Source organism: Pollicipes pollicipes, unplaced genomic scaffold (assembly GCF_011947565.3).
Source record: "Pollicipes pollicipes isolate AB1234 unplaced genomic scaffold, Ppol_2.1 Scaffold_4295;HRSCAF=5057_pilon_pilon_pilon, whole genome shotgun sequence".
Taxonomy (NCBI): Eukaryota; Metazoa; Arthropoda; class Thecostraca; order Pollicipedomorpha; family Pollicipedidae; genus Pollicipes; species Pollicipes pollicipes.
Genome location: NW_023596461.1, coordinates 20224180 through 20247118, shown reverse-complemented (window position 1 = coordinate 20247118; position 22939 = coordinate 20224180). Strand labels below are relative to the sequence as shown.

The following is a 22939-nucleotide window of genomic DNA, read 5'->3' as shown; positions in this document are numbered from 1 at the left end:
CTTTGAGATTTTGTCCACTTTATATATATTATATATTATACATATATAATATATATATTATATATATATATACATATATACATATATATATATACATATATAACATATATATATATATATATATATATATATATATATATATACATATATATATATATCGGAAATTACATACCTCAATTACTTCACGCTCTTTAAAGACCCTGTGCGTAGCCATCAGAATCTCACATGAAAGCCTAGTAATTTGGATTAGCTCCTTAGAAACGCACCCGTTTTGTGGATCTGAAGGAGTGAAGCCGCACCTTGGTATTTGCATGTTGAAAGGTGAAATCTGCGCATAATTTACCATTTTGTGCCAGGGTTATTTGTGGCGCATCTTACAATGTATTCATAAAAAGATCATAACATGTGTGGCTATCACAACCAGTTTACATGTAGGGTCTCGACAAACCGAAGTTTCATCGATAAAATATATGTATTTCAGTTAACGCATTAAAGCATGTGCCTCCACATGTCCGCACTCTGAACAAAATATAAGCACTTCCTCCGCGCATCAGTTCCGAAAAATGTCCTCGTTTTTAGCATATGCGTCCTGTTGACAATGGCTTTCTCGGCTCATTCCATTACACATGCATAGAAAACCTGCTGTGTTTGGGGTACACTGTCCAATCCTTTGCGCCTTTGAAGGGAAACAGCCCCAACTCGATTCAGTTAGAATGTGTGAAAAATGAACACCCGTAATATCAAGGGCGTATGCCGCAACGCAAATTTATGTAAAAGCGCTGCTAGTTGAGCTAGCAACATGAGTGGATACATGCCATTGCGCTGATGTTTTGTACCCCACACTCGGTGTCCAAGAGCTCAACCACGCAGATGAGCAGCCAGAGCCTTGGCAAGGGGGAGGGGCACAGGGTCAACAAAGGGTAAAAGGCCTCCACCTAAAACATAACCAGAGATGGTCCACTTCATTTCAAGGGGCAATGCTTTGTTCCGTTTTATTTCAACAGACACCCCTTCTACTAAACAAAGCCAGAAGGTACCGAAAAGTACCCACCTATCTGTTTGTATCTTGAAGTGAATAAACTAAAAAAACAACCTTTAAATGATTGCATAAAATAACCGCCGTCACCATTCATTATTTCACCGTTCAGAGGATGTTTTCTAAGTGAAAATACTCAGGGGCCTTGCCGAATTTTTTCTGTTTCGTGCACGGACATTACTACCGCGGATGATAGTAAACGTAGATGGTAATGAACGCAGATCGTGGACAAAAATGGGGCCCTTAATTTGTTCGGCATGCCCAACCGATGCTTGTTTGGGAGCATACACCCTCTTTTAGAATCGGGTTGTAAAATGATTACATCACATACTTCTGACAACATGCGCTCGCAAGCCGTACCAAAAACCCTAATGACCGGCGTTGCAGTCTCTGTGGGCCGCGTGATGTCGGCCCCATATTTAACATACGACGGCGACCAGCGGACGGAAAAAAGCGATTTCGTTTCCAAATTTTTTCTTCCTTGAACTCTTGAGGTCGTCAGCTTGTACGTTTATGAGGTAATCCATGAGTATTTTTCACCTAAACAACTTGTAGACTCATGATAGGAGCGCATTAGCATTCACAGCACGGTGGACAGGTGCCGGACGTTGGACGTAAAACTAGACAAGAGAAGGTAAAATCTCTATATTCGTGCTACTGCCACTGTTTATCCGCCCAAAGAACACACTCAAGATTGTGCAGGTGAAATATACGCTCAACCCTTGGACGGCATTAACTAGTCAAAGAGTGTTCCACATTAGATGAGGTTTTAAACTGAAAACTAGACAAGACCTATCTTGAAAACCTTTCGGTGCTGTTCACGATCCTGCCGTTCTTGAGACGTTAAAAGGTATATCGGGGAGCATATTTCAAACCACCTTGGCATTCACGATGGCATAATAACGTCCTTTAGGTCCTGCCATTGCATAAGCCAGGCGGCAATCAAAGCCAAAAGATATAAGTGTCGAGGCGTTCATATCTGACGGTTGTAAGCGCGATTTCAAGATATGACGGCCGTCAACTGGCTCTCACTCAGTGCTGCGCAAGATACAATGACGTAATCAAACCATAACGCATTGGGCAGCATATTTACCAAACAGGGAATTATGCTGTCCGTAGCAGTCTCTTCCACTTAAAAAGTATACCAATAACTTTAAGTGAAAAGTTTCATCATATCTCATGCTTGGTTCAATATCTTCAGATGCGAAACATTCACTTAAAGAAATACTTTTGGAATAATTATTTCACGAAGGCTTCTCTCGCGCACCAGGCCCCCGCTTCCTGGTGCTAGCTGCAGCATCTCATGCCGCTCGGTTTAATGAAAACTGCAAGCCCGGCCATCGATGGTGTGGTTTCTAAGATGGTGAGCATACAGGCTCAAGACTTTTTATTTTATTTGTTTCACATGTTGACTCGTGGACATCCTCATTTGTGCTGGGTAGTACACTAGGGACGCATTATAGTTCTCAGTAAGAGGTTAACGAAAAGGCTAATTCCGTTCCTGCGCGGGGTGCATGACGGCTGGCATACTGGCAACTTGGGAGCGGGGTCCCCAGGTCGATGAGGAGGCCCTCAGAGGGATCAGTCATACATTGATGGTCTGCCTTACGCCGCAGTCCCCTGGACCGGGTATTTGGCCCCGAACAGACGCAGGGGCTCCATTGACGCACAAAAATCCTTAATCGTGGCAGGTGCCCAATAATTGGCACAGGGGCTCCAGTTAAGCAAAACGAGCCACTAGCTGAAATGGAATGGAAAACTCCCCATTCTGTACTGCGGCTCCTGACTGTCGCCGGGCCTTCCATTGCCATCCATTTAACCTTTCATCCTAAACTCTCTCTTCTTCTAAACTTCATTTTCGTTGTCAAAGGGCCTCAACAAGCAAATATTAATACCCCTGTTCACCCACCCTGCCGGATCAGGCACCTTGTCGACATAGGACCCTCTGTAAGGCACTGTGAGGGCCTGATCGACACAGGAGCCCGCCTTATTTCAGAGGTCCCCACCTTGGCCCTGCTTGGGGAAGGACCCAAGGGCCCAGACAGACAAGGATCCCTCTGTTTGGTGTTGGTGCTCTCCGACCGACACCGAGTCCCGCATTGCTCCAGGATATTCCGCATCGGTGCAAGAGGCCCTATGAGTGATCTATAGGGTCCGCCTGCGAGTCAGGGTCCTTAATGTCACCATACCATACCGCCAGCGCCTTGTGCCCTCCAATCCAGCACTTGACAGTCAGTTCTGGGCGGCACTTCGCACCCTCTGCTCGCCCCAGCAAACACCGCTACAGACCGATTTGGGGCCCATCGCCAATACAAGATCCCTGTCAGACACTGTCATTCCCAGACCTACACACGGCTCCTCATCGACTCAGGGGCCCGGCCGATGTAAAAAGCGGGCCCCGACGTTATCCCTGCCTGGAAAATAGTCCTCAATCACATACCTAGCGCTGAAGTAATCTGGTGGCGAATCCGCCTCCACCACAGGGCTATTGTTCGAGACAAGGGCCTGAGGGGGCGGGGGGAGAGGGATGGGCTGGGAAAATATAACCATAAATACACTAAGCAACAGGGCTTCCTCGAATTCCACCCACTATTCTCTCAATGTTATGGAGTTGGAGTCCCCCAAGCGAGTAAGGAACTACATCCCTGCTCCTATACGTTTCCTCGCTCTGTCTCGGCGGAAGATGTTGACGTCGAACATCATTGTCATTTGGTTTGGCGTGGATCGTCGGAACCAGCTTCCGGTAATCCACGCAGGGTCTATGATGCTATGTGGCTTCAGACGTTCTTAAACGTGTACAACTTCGGGAGTTGAGAGTACGAGCTGATGTACGGGACCACTAAAGGCTGCCACGGAGCCACCCCCCCCCCCCCCCCCCCGGCTGGTAGTGGCAAGCGAGACGCACTTTGCAACTTAGCACTCGCGTCAAGTATGTTGTCGTTGGGCGATGGGCACTATTCCTTTAGCCGGCTGATGTCGATCGTCAGGTTCTCGTAACTGTTCCATCGAGTATTCACATCGGGGTGGAGGTCAGCACATTTAAAGGGTTCTGTCGAATGTTGACTGCTTCTGATCTGGTCGCGTTTTTTGGACCCTGATTTCAACCAGTTTGTTTTCAGAACACGACAAGGTTTCTAAACAAAATCACACAAATTGCTTCAGCTTGGAGAACTTGCAGCATGAGCTGTTAAGTGCAATTTGCGAGGAACATGATGCGTATAGTACCCACTGCCTCATTCCTCGTAGAATAACCAGGAGAATAGAGAGACAGATGCATTGATATTTCAGCTAAACGCGTTTATCAAAACCAATATTAGCGATACTCATTTCGAGAAGGGCATGTAACTAGAACATCAATGCCTCTTTCTCTACATTTTCGCAATTATTCTACGAGGAATAAGATTATAGGTGTTGTCTTATTGATGTGAACTTGCAACATCGCTAATTAATGCACAAGTTCGCAGACAACTAAACAAAACTAAGCCAAGTTCAGCAAAGTGCGGATAAAATTATGCACCATGCTGAAAAACGGATAACAGGTAACTGAGCGTGACATTGTATCATTTTATTTGTTCCTTTTATCCGTGAAACAGCTAGAATAAATATTATTTACAATTTGCATAATGTTGACCATGTAATTTTTTACCCCATTTTCATACCCTGCTTTACTTACACGCCAGAAGGTTGGGAGACCAACCTCACCACTGGGGGACGAAACTTGACACTGGGGGAGGAGCAGTGGCCCACTGTAAAAAAATCAACTCCCATGTTTGGAATCATTTCGTGGCTTAACTCACTCATGTAGCGAAACGTCAATATTATGACATGACTGTACACAAGCTCACTCTGCAAGCGTTAACAACGATCAACGACAGACTAATTCTAAGCATTGAGTTTCGTCAGTCTGGGATGGTCTGTTGTAATACGGCTCGATCCGTTGCAGCTTGCTTTCATTTTTAGAGATTTTGTCACCAATGAGCTTGCAAAAGTGTTTTTTTTTGTCACCGATCATGTCCGATAAATCACAAGTTTTTTTACCCCTGCAACACTCTGTTTTTGGACCGGCTATTGTGGCTTTTACTGCTCGGCCACTGTTTTATGAAGGACGTGATACGGCAAGCGTACTGGTTCTTGGGATCAAGGCCGCGCTTAATCCAGGCGAAAAACAGAAAACGCCTCTGCTACCTGGTCACGTGCTTCCCGCGAGAGGGGATTACGGAGGTAGTCTGAGGAATGATCAGTCAGCTTTCCCCATCTCACGTACCTGACCTTGGCTCTACGCCGGAGGTGACTGGAAATAAATAAATAAGAGGACTCCTGGAATGCAGGCCGAGTGGAACAAACACGGCGTTGAATGCGGAAGACAATATCACGGAACACTGATGATGAGGCTTCGAATGGAAATAAGATAAAATATGGGTTACAAACATACGAGAGCTGGGTTAATCAAATTCAGGGCGACAGGAGGCATATAGGAATCCTTGGGTGTTGGGCGAGTGAAGCGAAAAGTTGGGCAAAAAAGAAAAAACGAATGAGGCGGAGGGAGGGAGATAAACGACTTCTGGCGCGCTCTCCTCAAGGTCGCCCTCATCGCTTACCCTGACTTGAACGCATCAGTGGAGCAGAAAAGTGTCCAGAATGCACCGCACATAATTCACGAAATTGCCTGCGAATTTCGGTGGGAATCATGACTGAATTTTGATTAACAGAAACAGTGTGCACCGACGATGGCTACAAAGTCCATGTACGGGAGGGAGAGGGGGACAAACCGCTGTGCGGAAAGAGAATGGGTAATGTTGTAGGTACGGCATAGTCAATGTACTTGACTACGACGATGGGTGTGGAGCGGTAGGCCCCTGGGCGCGGGTCAGTCGGCGAGAGCTCTCAGACCGAGTTTGCCTAGCCCTGTCTGGCAACGTATGAGCTCTGTCAGCGGGCGCATTCCGAGTTCAGTGGACGTAGACTGACCCGCCAGACAAAACAGTATTGCGGCACAGTATATACTCCTGTCGCTTGCGCAGCCCCGGCTCGTCCTCGGCTGGCCGTATTGTAAGCGAGGAACCCCTAAACGCAGGGTCTCGGCCGACGGAGGCGCTCAGCGTCGGAACACAATGTTGTCAGCCCAGGTCACCAGCGCTTAGCTACACATATGTCACGGTGTCCCCGTATGATGATATTTGAGATGCGTCGAACCTGCAAAAACCGCTGATATTACATGAAGGCCAGTTTTCAGATAGACGCTGAATTCATCGCGTTGGTTACGAACTGAGATATGCAGGCCTGTAGCAAAGGCTAAAAAAATAGGCGTGTGAAAAAATAACTCTTTAAACTTATTGCATTGAACTCAGGAATAAGGAATAACCAGTGAGAACTTAATCTAGTAGCTTGATAGCCATCCTAGGGTACAAGTGGGGCACCTAATTTGGGGTGAGATTGGCTAGCGGTATGGCGTCATTGCTGCTGACGTCAAAGCTGCGTCATACGAGTTGATAGGGGGACCAATCACGCACCTGGCTGCTGCAATGAGCCACGTGGAAGTTGGCAGGGGCGCAGCCAGGAATTCCTGACGGGAGGGGACTTGACCTCGGTGATGAAGCACCATGCGGACTTTCAGCTTCCTACCAGCGATCACTTATGACGAAAATCTAGGATTTCGGGCCGAAGCGAAACATTTTGAGACCTGGCTCCTACCCTGCCTGCGCCGCTGAAAATAATTCGATCGCCAGCTGTCTCGGACGGAGGACGTAGAGGATTCAGTATTGGCAGTGGTTATGCACATTGTGAGCTGATATTTAAAACTGAGAACGATATATAACTATTTATACGAGTATATATATATATATATATATATATATATATATATATATATATATATATATAAGAATATCATGAAATGAGAACAAACAAAACACGAGTGAACATCACACCCTGTAGGATCGTAAAACTGAAGCCTTAGCTATACTCAAATCCAGCAGCTCTGTATGACATTTATAAACTGAAAAGGCAGTTGATGACATGCATCCTTCTAAGAGTTATTGCGGTTGAGCTTACGGGGCGATTATGTAAGTTATTCGTGTAAATGATTACGTGAATGACGATAGTGACTAAAAAGGTTCTCTTCACTGCAGCGGTCGAGGTGCGGACGTCATTATCGCGTCGACACACCTTGATATATGCTAATGTTGCTGGAGAGGTGCCAGCTTATGTCATGCTTCCTCCCTTTCCATTTTCAAGCTATAATATGACATTGAGATAGATCTGTCAGGACCACAGCTGTGTTAAGAACAGCCGTTTCCGCAGCACCTGCTGATGATGACGCGAACCAGGTGCTTCAAGTACTCAGCCCTGGCCAGAGGGACGTGTTTGCTCCCCCTAGCGGCAACCACGGGTACGTCAAACGCCATGCCCCATGTTTCCAGTCCCAGCAGCATCTGAGAGACGTGTGACTTCCCGCCGGGCATGGCCAGAGGTTGATAAAGAAGCCTGTTTTGTGAACCGGGATGTGCTGTGGTTGGTGTCCGCGCAGGTGCAGGCTGCCTCCGTCCGAGGTGTGCGTTTCATAGGTCGAAACAGCGGCGCGTGGGACAAAAGCGCACAGGCCTCGTGAGGCGTGCCTGCTTCTTCAGCGTCCTTGACACTTAAATCACGTCGCGGCGCGCCACCACGTTTATGATCACCGGCCATTCAAGATAATTTAGAGTCAGAGGTATATAATGATGCTGTTTGGAGCCGGTAATTTCTCTTGCAGCAAACTTGATTGTTTTTTATTTTGCGTTGTCGACTGTTGGTCGCTTCACCACATCCGGCCATGTAGCACGTGACGTGAGGGAACACTTACGTCTGGCTAATATTTTTGAGAAGATCCGAAGTGAATAAAGGACGAAATTCGTACAATGTGAATGTCATCGCACTTTTTCACGGCGCTTGAGGCATGTGGATCCCATGACAGACCGGATTCGCCGAACTATGACGCCGATAATTTTGATGATACTTAGAGGACGCATAGTTGAGCCGTTTACTTCAAAGTGGGAATCAGCTGACTTTTTAAAACTCTACTTTGACCCGACGAGCACAAAATACAGCTTTCGTTTCGCTCACTTGGAGAGAATTGGCACAGGACCAGTGCTGAAGCTCACGCAAGGCAAGTTCTACTCTGGCTTTAAGGTTGGCGAGACCCGATCCGTCAGAGGACTCGCTGTCCACGAACATGATGCCGTCAACGTAGGAGGGGAGGCGGCCATGTGTCAACTATCCATATAAATCGTCGGTAAAAAAACAAAGTAGGACTGGCGATCGAACCCTAGGGTGCACCGCATAACAGGGACAGTGAACCGCCCTACACACCACCCTCCGCTACATCCCCAGCCGCTCGGATAACTCCCAAACCACCCCCAACCGGTAATGCCATACCAAGACAGCTTGATGAGGCGGACGTCCTGACCGACGCTATCGAACGCTTTTGACGGATCGATCGTCGTTGCCAAAGATAGAAGGTCACCGTCGGTATTGGTGATCAGGCGTTCGACTGCGGCAAACATGGCATCCTCGGTTGAGTGGCGTGGCCTATAGGCATACTGGAATTAATGAAGCAGCGCTGTCGCGTTCAGATATTCCGTCAGCTGTGTGCAAGCTACCTTTTCCAAGATCTTACAGCGCACACTGAGCGGAGATACGGGCCTATTTTTGGACGGTACAGCCGGATCACCTGACTTCGGAACTGGTACAACACATGCCGTTCCAGCCTGCTGGGAGCATTTTAGTCACGAGGGACAGGTTGATGCGTTTTACAAGATGGGGACCGACGACTGAAAAACTGCCATGGGCAGTCGAGGGCCGGACGCGGCGGTGTCGGCGGGCACGGCGATCGTTTGGTGGTCAGATTGTCTGCACCACAAACAATGTGTGGGGGCAAGTCAACGTGGACAGACAGGGCGGGTGCTGCACTGTTGCTGCTCTGAGGCGGTCGGCTGCTACGTGAGCGGCGTTAGGGGGGGGGGGGAGGGAAAGTGGGTGGGTGGGTAGGGGGGGACAAGTCGGCTCGGAGTTTCCGAAGGAAGATACCCGGGCTCCGTGAGGGTGCAACACACGACTCACGGAGCGCAGGTCGGGCTGCGAGGTGGATGATCCGCGTCATCTTCAGGTTCCTCATGAGGCGTGAGGTTATCTGCCTGAGTTCAGTTCTCCGGAACGGAGGCAGTGTCGAGGGAGCAGTTTACCTTGACTGCACGTAGGCGAGCACTATCTGAGAACTCATTCCGTGCTGGGCCCTTAGCCGTGTTACGGTGTGGCGGGAGCCGTGCCGAACACGTGTGCAATGCCTCTGAGCAATCTCCATGGGCAGCTGCACGGCGGGGATGAGGGAGAGGGTCTGAGAATGCCACTACGCCGCAAGTGTTGGCGAATGCGTGTTGCTTCCAGTCATTCCTTGTGCCATTTTTATTCAGACCAATTTGTCGTCGTTATCATACCAATCCCTGCTGATTGATACAATACACCTAAGACTTGGACACTGGCTCCACAACGAGTAAAAGCTTGGGCAGGGGGACATAGAAACATTCAAAGGTGTTTCCTTCCGTGAAACGCTATGATTGTAGCGTTAAAATCTGAAAGGGTTGGTGAAAACGTGCTCCCCCGTCTCCTCCACTCTGTGACGTAGTCTTTGGCTATTAAAACCTTGATGTGTGATGCTGGAATCCAGTAACGCCACATAACAGCGGAAAATCTTGAGAGCGGATGATTGTTATGTTCTCAGTCTCACAAATGGCGCGACGCCGACGTTGAGCAGGTGGCCAATGCCATCAAAGTAACTGGAAGAACGGCATCATTGGTAAGCTTTCTACGGCATTTTATGCGTGCTGGTATGAAACCGTTCAAATAAAGAATACGATAAAGGCGTTCAAATTTATTGGGTGCGTACGGTGCATGATGTTACGTTTATGTTGCAGCATTAGGCTCTTTTGGGATGGGCATTTTGATTATGCCTCATTCTAACTGTAATAAAGGTGTGATTGCACCGTCCCTGGAGGTACTGAATACCCTTTTTCGATATGCACATTCACGTGGAATTCAGATACTGTCATTATACCGAAGATAATATGTAGCATTTCCTCCGTCTTGCCTTTTACATGATTGCGAGTGACCTTTTGTCTACTGAGACAAAGAAGAGTGATACGATTTTTAAAGCATTTTGGGCAGGATCCAATTCTACTACCCGTTCCACCCCTTCTTTCCATCTCCAATTAGAACATGGCACATAATGTATACAATAGAATCGCATCATTTTCGTAATGTCATTGTGCTCGACATTTTCTTAAGGTGTCTGCTTGATGAACTCCTGACGTGCGAATACGCAAAATTGAGACGTAACGCTGGTATTAAACTCCGCTCGTTTTGGTGAAACGGGTATATAATGGCATTCATCGTCATGTGTAGAACACAGTCTGAAAGTGACAAATAATGTCCTCAATTTCACTAAGCACCAGCCATTGCAAATTTCATATGAAATGCATGTGCTTGCATGAAACGGAAACCCCGGTATCTGTGTCTGGTGTTCGTAGCTGTTCTGGAAACCATATGACATTCGAATCCCCGAGTTTAAAGCGTTAAGCATTACAGCGTGGACATTCGATGTCATTTTTATCTCGCCTGAAAGTTTCATGTTCTTATGGTCCCAAATCACGCAAAGATCAGCTTTCTCCGGCCCATATATCTGCATCACTTATGCGAAGACCAGTGTTGTACTCCGTACCATGCGCTTTTCAGCACTGTGTTTAGCATTTCTCCCTGCCAAGTGTTTTTTTAAGGCTTCGCTCGAAGAGGTATCATACCTCTCCATAGATATTATATCATACCTCTTTACATATGTATTAATTACGCCCGACATACCTTAGTTGGATGTAGTGGACATGGACAATTACTTAATATGATAGATATGATCATCAAGTGAATATAAATAATGCATTGTCCACTTTGGCATCGTCCAGTACACATTAAATGCCGCCCAGCACACACTTCCTATTGTGCAATGTACACTTCTCACGCCATAAGGTTTGTGCGCATGAATGAAAGGGACAATAATGAAAGCAGGACATGGAGGGAGTAAAAAAGTTCGGTTTACTCGTCCCGCCAGTTCGACCAAAGGAAACCGGGTGGCAGCCACCTCTTTGCATGACATGACACGTGACGCGTACACTACGAACCATCGTGCTGTGCCAGCCAAAGCTCACGGAACCGCTCCGGTCCGCAGTGGCCAAACCAGCGATGTACTGCATCGCCATGTGTTGCGACAGATAATGCATGGCAGTCTGTGCGACAGCCGGCCAAATCCGGATGCGAACATGACGGGATCCTCGACGTGGACCAGGCGTGACAACCGGCTTACAGTCAGCCGAGAACGCGGATTTGGTTGATGTCACAGCACGGTAAGGTAGTTTAAGTTGTTTCATCAGGCCTTGTTTGATTTCGGTGGGCAGTTATAAGCGGATAGAGCCAGGAACGGCGCAACGGATTTCTAGTACTTGAGAGCGGAATTTTCCAGGGGAACTCCTGCAAACAATGGCCCCCTCGAAGGTGGCCTCCTGCGAGAGACTTTCCAGTTCTCCAATCAAAACGAAAAGGGCAAGTGGGGCTCCCTGGAACATATTTCTACTCCTCAAAACGACACCTGCCGTGCCTCCCCAATATCTAAAAATTTGAGCTCACATTTCCCAAAGTTGTTTGGCAAGCGAAGAAAGTGCACGTTGTCCTGTTACGTACGGCAGTGAGTGCACTTCACCAGTATTAATTTTAGACATAATGGACGGAAAGGACATTGATAAGTGTCTCTTTGGTGACAAGACATTTGCTGTGCATTGCATAGCTCTAAATTATTAAATGCGGCCAAGCTTTTCTTAAAGGTGGCTCTGGTTGTTGTTACATGCTAAGCAGGAGAACGTCGGTTAAAAAATAGCCAGATATTGATATAAAATTGTGCTTTCATTTCATTCGTCCCATAAGTAGCCACATTGGACGCCACAGGTTTCTTCCGAACCAAGGCATGGCCGCTCAGGCCATCCGGATCAGAGGTTAAAAAAAGAAACAGTCAACTGTACAAAAACCGACATGGCATGTATAAGCGCAAAATAATCACATTCATTAGGCGGCAATTCTCTAGAAGAGTGCGGTTCATATCAGCCCGGCTGATAGTTTCTAAGGAAGGAATCACATCCGCCGGAGGTGTTTCAGAAGTGTTTCTTTTTTATTTCCTTTCAATGAGCGCAGATGAAATGATTCGTATATATAAGTATATATATATATATATATATATATATATATATATATATACATAATGAGCTCAGATAAAATGATTCGTAAATAAACCACTGGTGTATTATAAAAGGGAGCATTACTACGGAAAATCTGTGGAAATTTGAAACATTATCCGCCTGCGTTTGCGACTTTTCGCAGCTGCCTTTGCGGTGGGGGTGGGGGGGGGGGGGGGGGGGAGGGGTTGAGAGGGATTGAGAGGCCCCGCGAAATGATGTGGTAGTCCCTGCTGGAAAACACTGGAGGTGGTTTAAAATCCTTAATGAGCCAACGTATTTAAACACTTCTTGCGAAGTTCACAACACGCGTACATGGTGCACATTATTAAAGTAGGCTTCCAGTAACCCGCTCTACTCATTCTCTTAGACAAGACCCGAGTGCTGTCACCCTTTTGGCACAGACAGGCGACAAATTTATTTGAGTGCATGCTTTTCACATACAGCGTCCGGGACGTTGTATATCTCAACACGTGACATGACCTGCGGGGGATACCTGTTTCATGAAGGACTGAAAGCCCGCTGGGTTTCGTCAAAATTCAGTGCAACAAACGGGGCCTGTTGCTGTGCCGTGGCCGTGAGGTTGTTGTTCCTTTGAGGTTGTTTTATTGATAACAATGCGATAGTAAGCACGCCCTGATCATCCTATCCTACCAGCCACGAAAAATATGTACCCAAACTAAATAAAAATAGTATACTCAAACTGTGCTTAGATTCCGTGCTCCAAGCATCATACGCTCCCATCCCTGTTGTTCAGTTCACAATGTCTCGAATCAGAAAGATTCCATAAGTGGCTATAGCTTCTTGTTTAACGGAGAATTACGAAGTGATGATCGCTACGGTCATGAGATTCATGAGGTTTGTTTGACTCGCGAGCACATCACGCAAAATTATCCACCAATGTGTCATGCTGGTACAACACATCAGTACAGTGCATATATTTTTTTACATTTGACTCGTTATGCCGCGCGCCCGGGGCCTGCACATACCCGTTTTTTATTCGCGGTCTCTCTTGCCGCTACAAAATCCGACGGACGACTTCAGCCTAACGATAAATCTTTAACAAGTTTACGTGACCTATTCCTCGCTTCAACCACGTGCCAGCTGTCAGTCCACTCTTTTGGTCTAGAGCTGTGTGAAGTCGGGTGAAAGGTATATCTGTTTCACTAACAGTGGGACTTTAACATAACATAAGTGAGTGATTGTTTTTTTTTTGACGTCCTTGCCAAATTCGGATCGGATGGGAAAAGGTCATTCACACCTTATCATCGAGCGGCCGGACACACCTGACACATTCGCTGGCGTTACATTTAGGCAATCGATACCAACAAATGTTTCAAATGCTTAAAAAAGACTCAATATGGTAGAGCATCCCGTGACCGCAGGCGCCGCTCATCTGAGTCCGCTGCACAACCAATCAGCTCACAGCTCACAGGCGCAGCGTGGCATGCTACTGTGGCGGCGCCTCTGGCTTTGGTCGCTTGCGCGGATGGACCATCAAACTTACGTGCGTCCCTTACGTAGTATTTCAATCCCAACAGGTGGATGGTCCTAAATAGCTGAACCATAGCTCACAAATGCACGTGACAGACTAATCCTCTGTGCTCCGTTGCGGGGAATGGCTTATTTGGCGGGCCGATCGGAGCCGCTGGAGTCTGGACAGGCGCGACGGCCTGCGGTATCGCGCATAGGCCAACCTCCAGCCGGATACGGCCGGAACGCTGGTCATCGCGCACCGGGCGCTCCAGACAGCCTGCCAGTAGGCCGGGCCGGCGGGGCCCTGATGGGCCGAGCTGCTGGCATCGGAGGCCGAGCTGCTGTCATCGGAGGCCGAGCTGCTGATGTTGGAGGCCGAGCTGCTGGCATCAGAGGCCGAGCTGCTGATGTTGGAGGCCGAGCTGCTGTCATCGGAGGCCGAGCTGCTGACATCGGAGGCCGAAGACGGACTCGCCAACTTGCACAGCGACGCCCTCCCCCCCCTCCCCCCTCCCGAGCAAAGGGTATCCAACTGGCAACCCGGGCGCGTGTTAACACGCGCTTAGATGGAGATGGGGTTGACGTCACCCCTAAAGGGTTTTAAAAAATGATGTCCAAATTTCTAGGGATCGTTCAATATGGTGCGACAACGAAGTGTTACACGAAGCCATGCGTCTCAAAAAGTAGCTCCTTAGACAATTACACAATTGGGCTCAGAATCACAAGTTCCATTGACTGTGGGTGGGTTATGAAATGAGACCAGGGTAAGAGCTGACCTGTTTTTTTTTACTGAAGAGCCTGCTTTACCGGAAAATTTCTGATATTTATTTCCAATTGCTTTATAACACCGACCGCGACATCTTCCATGTTTTTTCAAAGTCAGAATACGCCACTAAGCTAAAATGAATCAGACCAACATTTTGTTTTACGAACACACCGCCTGGCGTAGATCTTGGCGTTTATTCAGACGAAAAATAATCTTAAAAAAACAAAACAGAATATCTGAAGTGCTTAGTCACCATGGCCTTCTAGAAGTAAAAAACATCTCCGATCTAAAATGAGGACCAGCGACTTTTCCCTGCGAACAGACATTTACATTCAAGGCCGTCGCATGAGGGGATCTGGGGTGCTTTGGACATACTTCTATAGTCTAATTTTGTTTGACTTTATTGCACCCGAAGATCGAGATCTAAGGACATGCCATTTTGATGTAAGCGTGTTCACATACAGGACAAGCCACCTGGTGAGTTTGATGCCTCTGGCTTCCTTAATTTCTGAGCTGTCAGCGGACCAATCTGACCCCCACCCAGGTGTGTGGTGTTCAGCGGCAGCCCGGCTGCGTGTGAGCGAACAGTGAAATGTTGGCGCTGTTTACAGCGCAGATGATGCTTTCTTAACCGCCAGGTGTTGCGAAGCAATCACCGAACACAGCCAGCTGACGTGGAAATGTTTTTTATCACCGTCAAAAGATGGCGCTGGTCTGAGACCAAGCGCAACGGAACAGAAAGATTATCGCCGCAAACACACGTGCAATGCTGCAGAAACTGGGCGACGTGCAGCATGCTAGAAGAGCTAACCGTCGTGGCGACGGTGACCTCGGTCCAGTTCCGGTTTGAGAGGAGCAGGACCGGCGAAGCAGCTAATACACGGCCAGGTCAGCTGATTGGCGCCGACGTGCGGTGGCGTGTCAGGTGACCGGGGAAGTGCACCACCAGGTGTGTCAGGTGACTGGGGCAGTGCACCATCAGGCGTGTCAGGTGACCGGGGAAGTGCAACACCAGGCGTGTCAGGTGGCTGGGGCAGTGCACCATCAGGCGCGTCAGTTGACCAGGGAAGGGCATCACGGGGCGTTGGGTCACCTGACAGGTCACCCGACCGGACACCTGTCGGGTGACTGGGGCAAGGCACCACTAGGTGTCAAGTGATCAGGGAGAACACCACCGGGTATGTCAGGTGACCAGGGAAGGTCATCACCAGGTGTATCGGGTGACCGGGCGGAGGGCACCACCAGGCATGTTGGGTGACCGGGGGAGAGCATCAGGCGAACGTATTTTAGAAAGGGCAGGTAGCACAGCCAGGCATAGATCATACTGGCAGAAGGTACAACCAGGCGTGACAAGACAAGACAAGGTAAACAAGAAAGAAAACTCTAAGCCACTGCATGTAGACGCGAAAATTGTCGCGCTTGCCTTCATTGCTGACGTCACAAGTCAACTGTCTGACCTGAAATAGACTTTCAGCTCCTCCAAATCTTTCAATTTAATCACCCGCCATGTCTTAAATTTCATAGACCGATCTAACACGGTCCAAAAGTTAGTTGTGAAACTTGGTGGAAGGAGGGGGCTTAGCATCATTTTTCATCATCAGGGGATCTGCGTCGCTATCAACGCAGCCGTGGTGCAGCAGGGCGTGCCTGAACGCGGCCACCACGGCCGACGCCGCACTACGTCGCCCATGGTACGCCCGGCGCAAACGCAGCCACGCCGATAACCTGACCGCTCGGGACAAAGGCCCCCGCCTCCGCGCCAGATATCGCCGATTTACAGCTGCTCCGGCAATCACCGCACCGCTCTGCAACCGCCTCGGCGGCGCAGGCGTCACGCCGCCGACGCGCGGAACTCTCGCGGCGCGCGGAGCCGCCTCCATCAACGGTCAATCTGCCGGCGAGCAGCGGCGGCCTAGCGGCGCTTACGGCGTGGTTCACGGGCCGACGAGCTGGCTCAGGTGGCTCCGTGACCGGCCTGCCAGCCGACACCGTCACACGGAGCGTCACGTCCGGCGGTAGGCCCCGGCGGCGGCGCCTGATGGGGACAGACGGGCTGTCACCGCTGTCACCGCAGAGCCGCAGCTGACGCGTCATCCCCGCGCGCGCGCTCCAAGGCGTGGGCGGGCGAATTGCCGCACTGCAAACTAAACAACAGCTGACGCAAAGCCGTGCGCATGCGCCAGCCGACGCCTTAGTAGCTCTACACCCCTCCTCCTTCCCCACCTAGCACGAGAGACCCCATTGGTTACTCCATTGGTCAAGCCGTTGAGACACCGTCGGATGACTAGTCCGTGGCTGGGATGGGCCACGTGACCCCTGCCCGCAGGGCGTTGCGCCCCGGGCCCATCGATAATTACGGGAAGGTAATGGGCGGGGCAGGTGGTGATGCCTGCCCCCGACCGTCGCCGCCCTTGACGTCCGGTCGCCAATTAGCCTAATGAAGTCCGGCGCGGCCGCAGCGGCGACCTGAGGTCCGGCGTCAGGGTACCCCGCGCGGCGTTTAGCGTTACACCATTACAGCAGTGCACGGGGTGACCCCGTCAGGGTTGCGGTCACGTGGCTCGCGATATCGCGCAGGGTTGCTGGCCCGACGCAATACAGCGGTATCGCTCAGCGGCGGCCCGCACGCCGGCTGCCTGGGCACCGGCACCGACACCGCAGACGTGCCGACCGTGGAGTCCCGGTGTGAGCGGGAGATGCCGACGGTGGAGTCCCGACGTGGTTGGGCGATGCCGACGGTGGAGTACCGGTGTGGTCGGGAGATGCCGACGGTGGAGTCCCGGCGTGGTCGGGAGATGCCGACGGTGGAGTCCCGGCGTGGTCGGGCGATGCCGACGGTGGAGTCCCGGTGTAGTCAGGAGATGCCGACGGTGGAGTCCCGGCGTGGTCGGGCGGTGCCGACGGTGGAGTCCCGGTGTAGTCGGGAGATGCCGGCGGTGGAGTCCCGGCGTGGTCGGGAGGTGCCGACGGTGGAGTCCCGGCGTGATCGGGCGATGCCGACGATGGAGTACCGGCAGGGCTATTGGGCCGCGGTGCTGGTTCCCGCGCCGGCTGCACATGTGGGGATCGGACCGGTTTGGCGACGCATTCTACATGACATTACGTTGTCCTTGCTTTTTTGGCCACGAAACACAACTTAAGCCTTTTTGACGTCGATGCCATTGTAGGTTTATTATGCGGCGCAAATTGATGTATTTGCCTGCATGTCGTTTCATCTTTATGCGTTAAATGCCTCTTTACATATTTGGCTTTTAACCTCGACACGACGCGCAAAATAACCTTTTTGTTGTTGAAGAGCGCTTCAGCCTTGAGGCCTTGAGGAAAATTCTTTGATGACTCATTGCAGAAGACGAGAGCCTACAGTTTTCGTAGCGCTAGCCATTTTACTGCGTGAAGACGGGCCACCAGCCCTTTATCTCTGGTTGCCTGGCAATGTTTTGTCAGCAAGCTTGTTGCCTCCGGATGTTTTATGAGGCCAGTCCATGGGGTGCGCTTTCCACGTCTGCGGGTGTTGAGAGAGAACTGAAATCATGAAAAATGTGGGTCACAGAGCTTCAGCTGTGACCAAGTGGAACTCGTTTCCACATCGCAAGAAAGACGCCAACAAAAGGCTGGGGTTTGAATGTGGTGCAGGGAAAATGGCCTTTTAATGACCTGAGCTAAGACGAAATGCTTTTCCGGCCTTTCGGCCGCAGGCATCGCTTGTTTTCCAAAATGAACTGCCAATGACAAGTGAAGAAGAATGTACAATCTTGACTTGATGTGAAAATGGCGGTATTTCAAAGAAACGTCCATGGTTTGTGACGATCCACTGCTGTAAGAAACGAGCGAAGGTCATTTCTCAGTAAACATCTCTTTGGTATGATGCAGGCAGCTTGTGATTGCTAACTCTATGAATGCAAAACGAATTATTTTCATGCTCTGGCGTAAACAAAGTCATACAATAGAGGAGACTAGTGCTTGGTAGAGTGCAACGGACGCTGCAGTTACGAAGAAAAGAGAACTTTATTCTCGCGATGGAACATCTTGTCTGCACGTGACCATTTCAAACGGGGGACTCTAAAAAAAAATGTTTCATATTCCAACTAGGTCAGCCTAAGCCGTTTTCTACACCCACCCTTGCAAACAATTGCCCCTGGAAAGTGAAGTGATCGTGGAGCGCTTAGCGTCTGTCGAAGTAAGTCAATGATGTCTCTGAGGGCGTATCATAGCGTGAAGAGGAAAGCCGGAGTCGCAGAAACCACTGACCGCACGCGTGTAACTGCTGTTCTATCCCAAGCGGTGAAGCACCGTCCCTCATCTTGAAAAGCCATACATCAAATAACACCGAATACAGCGTACGCTCCACACAATAACCATTCACTGCCCGGATTCTGACCCGGTGAGCCGCATGCCGTATTCTTTTGATGGAGAACAAACCACTAAAGGGCTTCAAAGAAGAAGACAACTGTGGAGTCTGCAATGCCGTTCCAGTAATGCGAATGGAAAGGCATCGCTCTTTACGCAACTTGAAATTTCAAAGGAGAGAGAGAGGTTCATATATAAACCTCAAAGACAGGAGAGTCTGATATGTACGATCAGCGGGTCGGCAGATTTCTGGTTGGGAGGGCCGTTGCTCAAGTGAAGCGCCGTTTTCGCGGCATCCTGGAAGACACAATAGCCGTCAGTTAACACAAATAGAACGGGGAGAACCGTGTGTTATGAGTACCATAAGGTCCTTCTCAGTAGCCCGTTTAATCAGAATTTGACGTTGTGCGCGATCGACTGCGGTGAAGGAATTTTATAAAAATGGCCAAATGCTTTGTTGATGGTAAGCGAGTTGAAACGATTAAAAACGCCTTTATTACAAAGACAAAGTTTGAAGCCAGAACGTTCGAGGCACAAAATGCCAATAGGAGCAAATAGCTGACTAACGCACGGGGACGGATTTAGGGGAAGGGCACAGTGGGCATGTGCACTCCCCCAGACACGGGAGACCAGGGAACACGGAAGTCGGGGAGGGGAACGATCTGACCCCAAAATCTGTGAAACTAGATATTTAAACATAAACAGGTCTTTTATGGCCCAGGCAGAGCCCATTCGCACGGAAGGCAGGGTTCGAAAAGGACAAACATATTAAGGAGGTGGCTCATATGATCAAGAAAAGACCCATATCCAGCTCAAAAGCCCTTTCATGCGCGCATTCGCACCAAAAATATTTGTAAAAGAGTTAATATTTCCTTAATCCGACCTTCATACATGGTTACCAACTAGACCGTTGTCCGCCCCTGTGGCATGCTACCTAACCTAGATGCCCGAGCAATTGAGCATCGACAACTATGTAAGCAGGGCTAGTGATGGAATAGTCTGCTCGCGGCAAGAGTGAGCCGTGGGCATTCTGGTGGTGCGGCTGGATAGTGGGAAGGAGCTAGGTCGGCGTACGGCAGCTTTGGGCGTGAGAGGCGGCGGCACCACGGCGGCTGACCGACGCAGCCATCTTGCCTGGTCTTGTGCTAGTGACCCCCCCCCATTCCCCCCCCATTCCCCCCCCCATTCCCCCCCCCCCACCTCAGACGTCGGCAGGCGTCATGGTACAGCGTAGCGTCGAAGACATGATGACGGGAGTAATGAAGCCGCAGCGTTCGCGTTCCTCACGCACAAGTACGGCGTGCTGGATGCGCAGCGCACCTGGCCACGGAGGGTGGCAGCGGCGGGCGCACACTCCAGTAGGTGACACACCGAGGTCAGCCGACTGCGATCGGGAGCCGGACGCGAGGTGGGACCGAGAGGCAAGGCGTGACGCATGTTCCGGTTCGTGTCACATGTCCTAACAATGCATCTTCAACTCCTTCGTGCTGGCTGTGGCCGGAAAAACGAAGCGTACTAGGAATATGCAATGAGCCCCCAGTTCTTGTAATAGCGTGCAGTTACGGTTGTACGTTTGGAACGACGACATCTCTTCCCAGAGGCCTACTTGTCCTGCGGCGGGCGCAGCTGCGTTGCGAGCCAGCACGGGGGTCCGTCGGTGCGGTGCGCCGCCTCAGCGAGCCGTCTCACTCAACTCGCGTGCGGAGTGTGGCGACGATGCATGAAGGTCTGCTGGTCGGCTGGCCTGAGGAAGGTCGTGTCCCACCGCCGCTCAGTGCGTGTGGTCAGAGGACGCAACCCACAGCTAGCCAAGCTTGTTACTGACAAGGCTGGTTTTCGGCTAGCCGGCTAGCGGACTAGCCATCCATCGGTTGGCTAAGCCAACCCAGCTAGCCGCCAGTGGGGCAGATGGGGATTTCTTGAGCTCTAGAGGTTTTCATCCGTTATTTGCTTGGCCGGGACTAACTCTTTATAAATTTCATCATTGCTCCGAAAAACGTATCGTTGCCGATGGGAAGTTGTTATTGTATTGCTGAAAAATATGCATGAAACACTACAATGATTTCCCGCGGTTCCACTCCTGCCCGGGTGAGAGGCAGGCGACGCCATCTTGCTTGAGCGGCTGAGCGTGTCTTAAAGCCCCCCAACAGGAAAACACGGCACTCACGGTAATGTGAATACTGATTCATCCCAGTTCAGGCCAAAGTGGGGTTATAATCGGTTGATGGCGGAAATTGCTGTTTGCCGATCCTGGTTTGCATTCACGTATGTTTCTTTAAGACAGCGGCTTTTTGATAAGTCATGGGCTCTGACGACATGGTGCATTGGTAAACTCAGGTTAACCCACGAGAAGTTACTATGTTTTTCATTGATAAACATCTGCCTCGAAACTGTTTTGCTGTGATTGCCGAGCCTGTTTGAAAAAAAAAAACGTGCATGCTTCATTAGGGTATCTGCTAGGCGGTGATTCCGAGCTTGTGCTGTATGTTCATTGTGTTTAAACCACGCAAACAACGGTCATAACTAAAATCAATGATCTCCGGCATTACGCATGCCCTGAGCGGACACTAATCTGGCATATCTAAAATAGTTCTCTATCAGATCAGTACATGTAAATCAACTAAATCATTCGAATCCTGCGCAAAATTAGCTCTATTGCGAGGCTATACTATAGAGCAAACGCAGATATGATCTTGTCTCAGAATAAATCAAAGTGTAGCAACTAGAAAACTTGCCAAATGTTCTATGTGGTGAATTAACTCATACGAGGACTGCATGAACTGAACAAGAGAACTGAACAAGAGAACTGCATTTTGAGAATCGGGTCTGCATCACGGCCTGTTGCCCATGCTCGTCTCATGGTCTCCATGTGATCTCAGCCCATCCATGCCTGTTATCCCGTTATCCGCGGAAGTCCGTGCCGCCCCAAACAAATACCGATACAGATACAGACACAGATATGCTTAACAGACATCTGCGCTTGATGGGTTATAAGGTGCCCACGTAAATGAGAGTGCAGTTGAAACGCATACCAGAAAATCAACTACGATTTCCACCTACGATGAAAAAACGAAGATGATCCGGAAATATATGCCAAGCTGGGCTACACCGCCCGGATCCCTCAACCGATGGTTAGGGTGTGACCAACTGTCGGGGTGTGCACGTTACCAGCCGTGCAACAGGAGCAACCCATTACCACTCATAGCCGACGCGTACCAGCCATTACCATGCGGATGATCTATGGGACTGGCGCAGCCTGCCTCAGTTGGTTTGACTAGCAGTTGGATGCTAGGTAGGACTACAGAAGGGCTACTTGCCCAGGGTTTCGATAGCAGTGGACACTGCATGCGGTAGGTCGCGCTGTGCTGATAATAGTGACGTCCATTAGATCTTTTTAATTGGAACCTGCCTCTTAAGTTGGCTACATATGAGGTTAAAAGTGCCTACATCACACATAACAGACTGCACTCCAAGGCGTGTTAATTGTTGTGACGCATCTGTATGTGACGTCAGGGGCTGAAAGCTGTGGACGGTGTTTGACGGCGTGGATGACGTTTTGTGGGATCGCCCATTGGCGCATCGCGAGTCAGACATTGGGAGACAGCAGAGACGGCTAAAGGGGGACCAAGCAAGACAAATAAGGACAGGTTTATGATACTTCAGCTATCCTAGCATAGGTCCGACCGCACTCAGATACCTTAAGTCCGTCTTTGGAAACAGCCGTGTCACTCCTATTGTAGTTATCTTAATCAACACACACCGATGTGGGTTTTATATTAGAATCTCGGCAGGCGGCTGGTCATTCGCTAATCGTGTATTGACAGCGGGCAGATCAAGAGCTACAATAATTATGCCAAGTCAATGGGGTCGGACAAACCAATGGTCAATGGTGCTATGTCCATTCGTGGTGCTGTCTGCAGCCAATTATGTTTGATGCACCGAACATCCGTTGATCTCTTCGGTACCCTATGAATAACAAGGGCAACTTGTCTATGGGGAGGGGCGTTCAGAGAC

General features: G+C 49.7%; 1 pseudogene; it reads left to right on the top strand.

The window, feature by feature from the left end:
- Nucleotides 1-22465, top strand: part of LOC119097269 (26S proteasome non-ATPase regulatory subunit 11-like) — a 30511-nt pseudogene extending 8046 nt beyond the window's left edge.
- The last annotated feature ends 474 nt before the right edge of the window (nucleotides 22466-22939 follow it).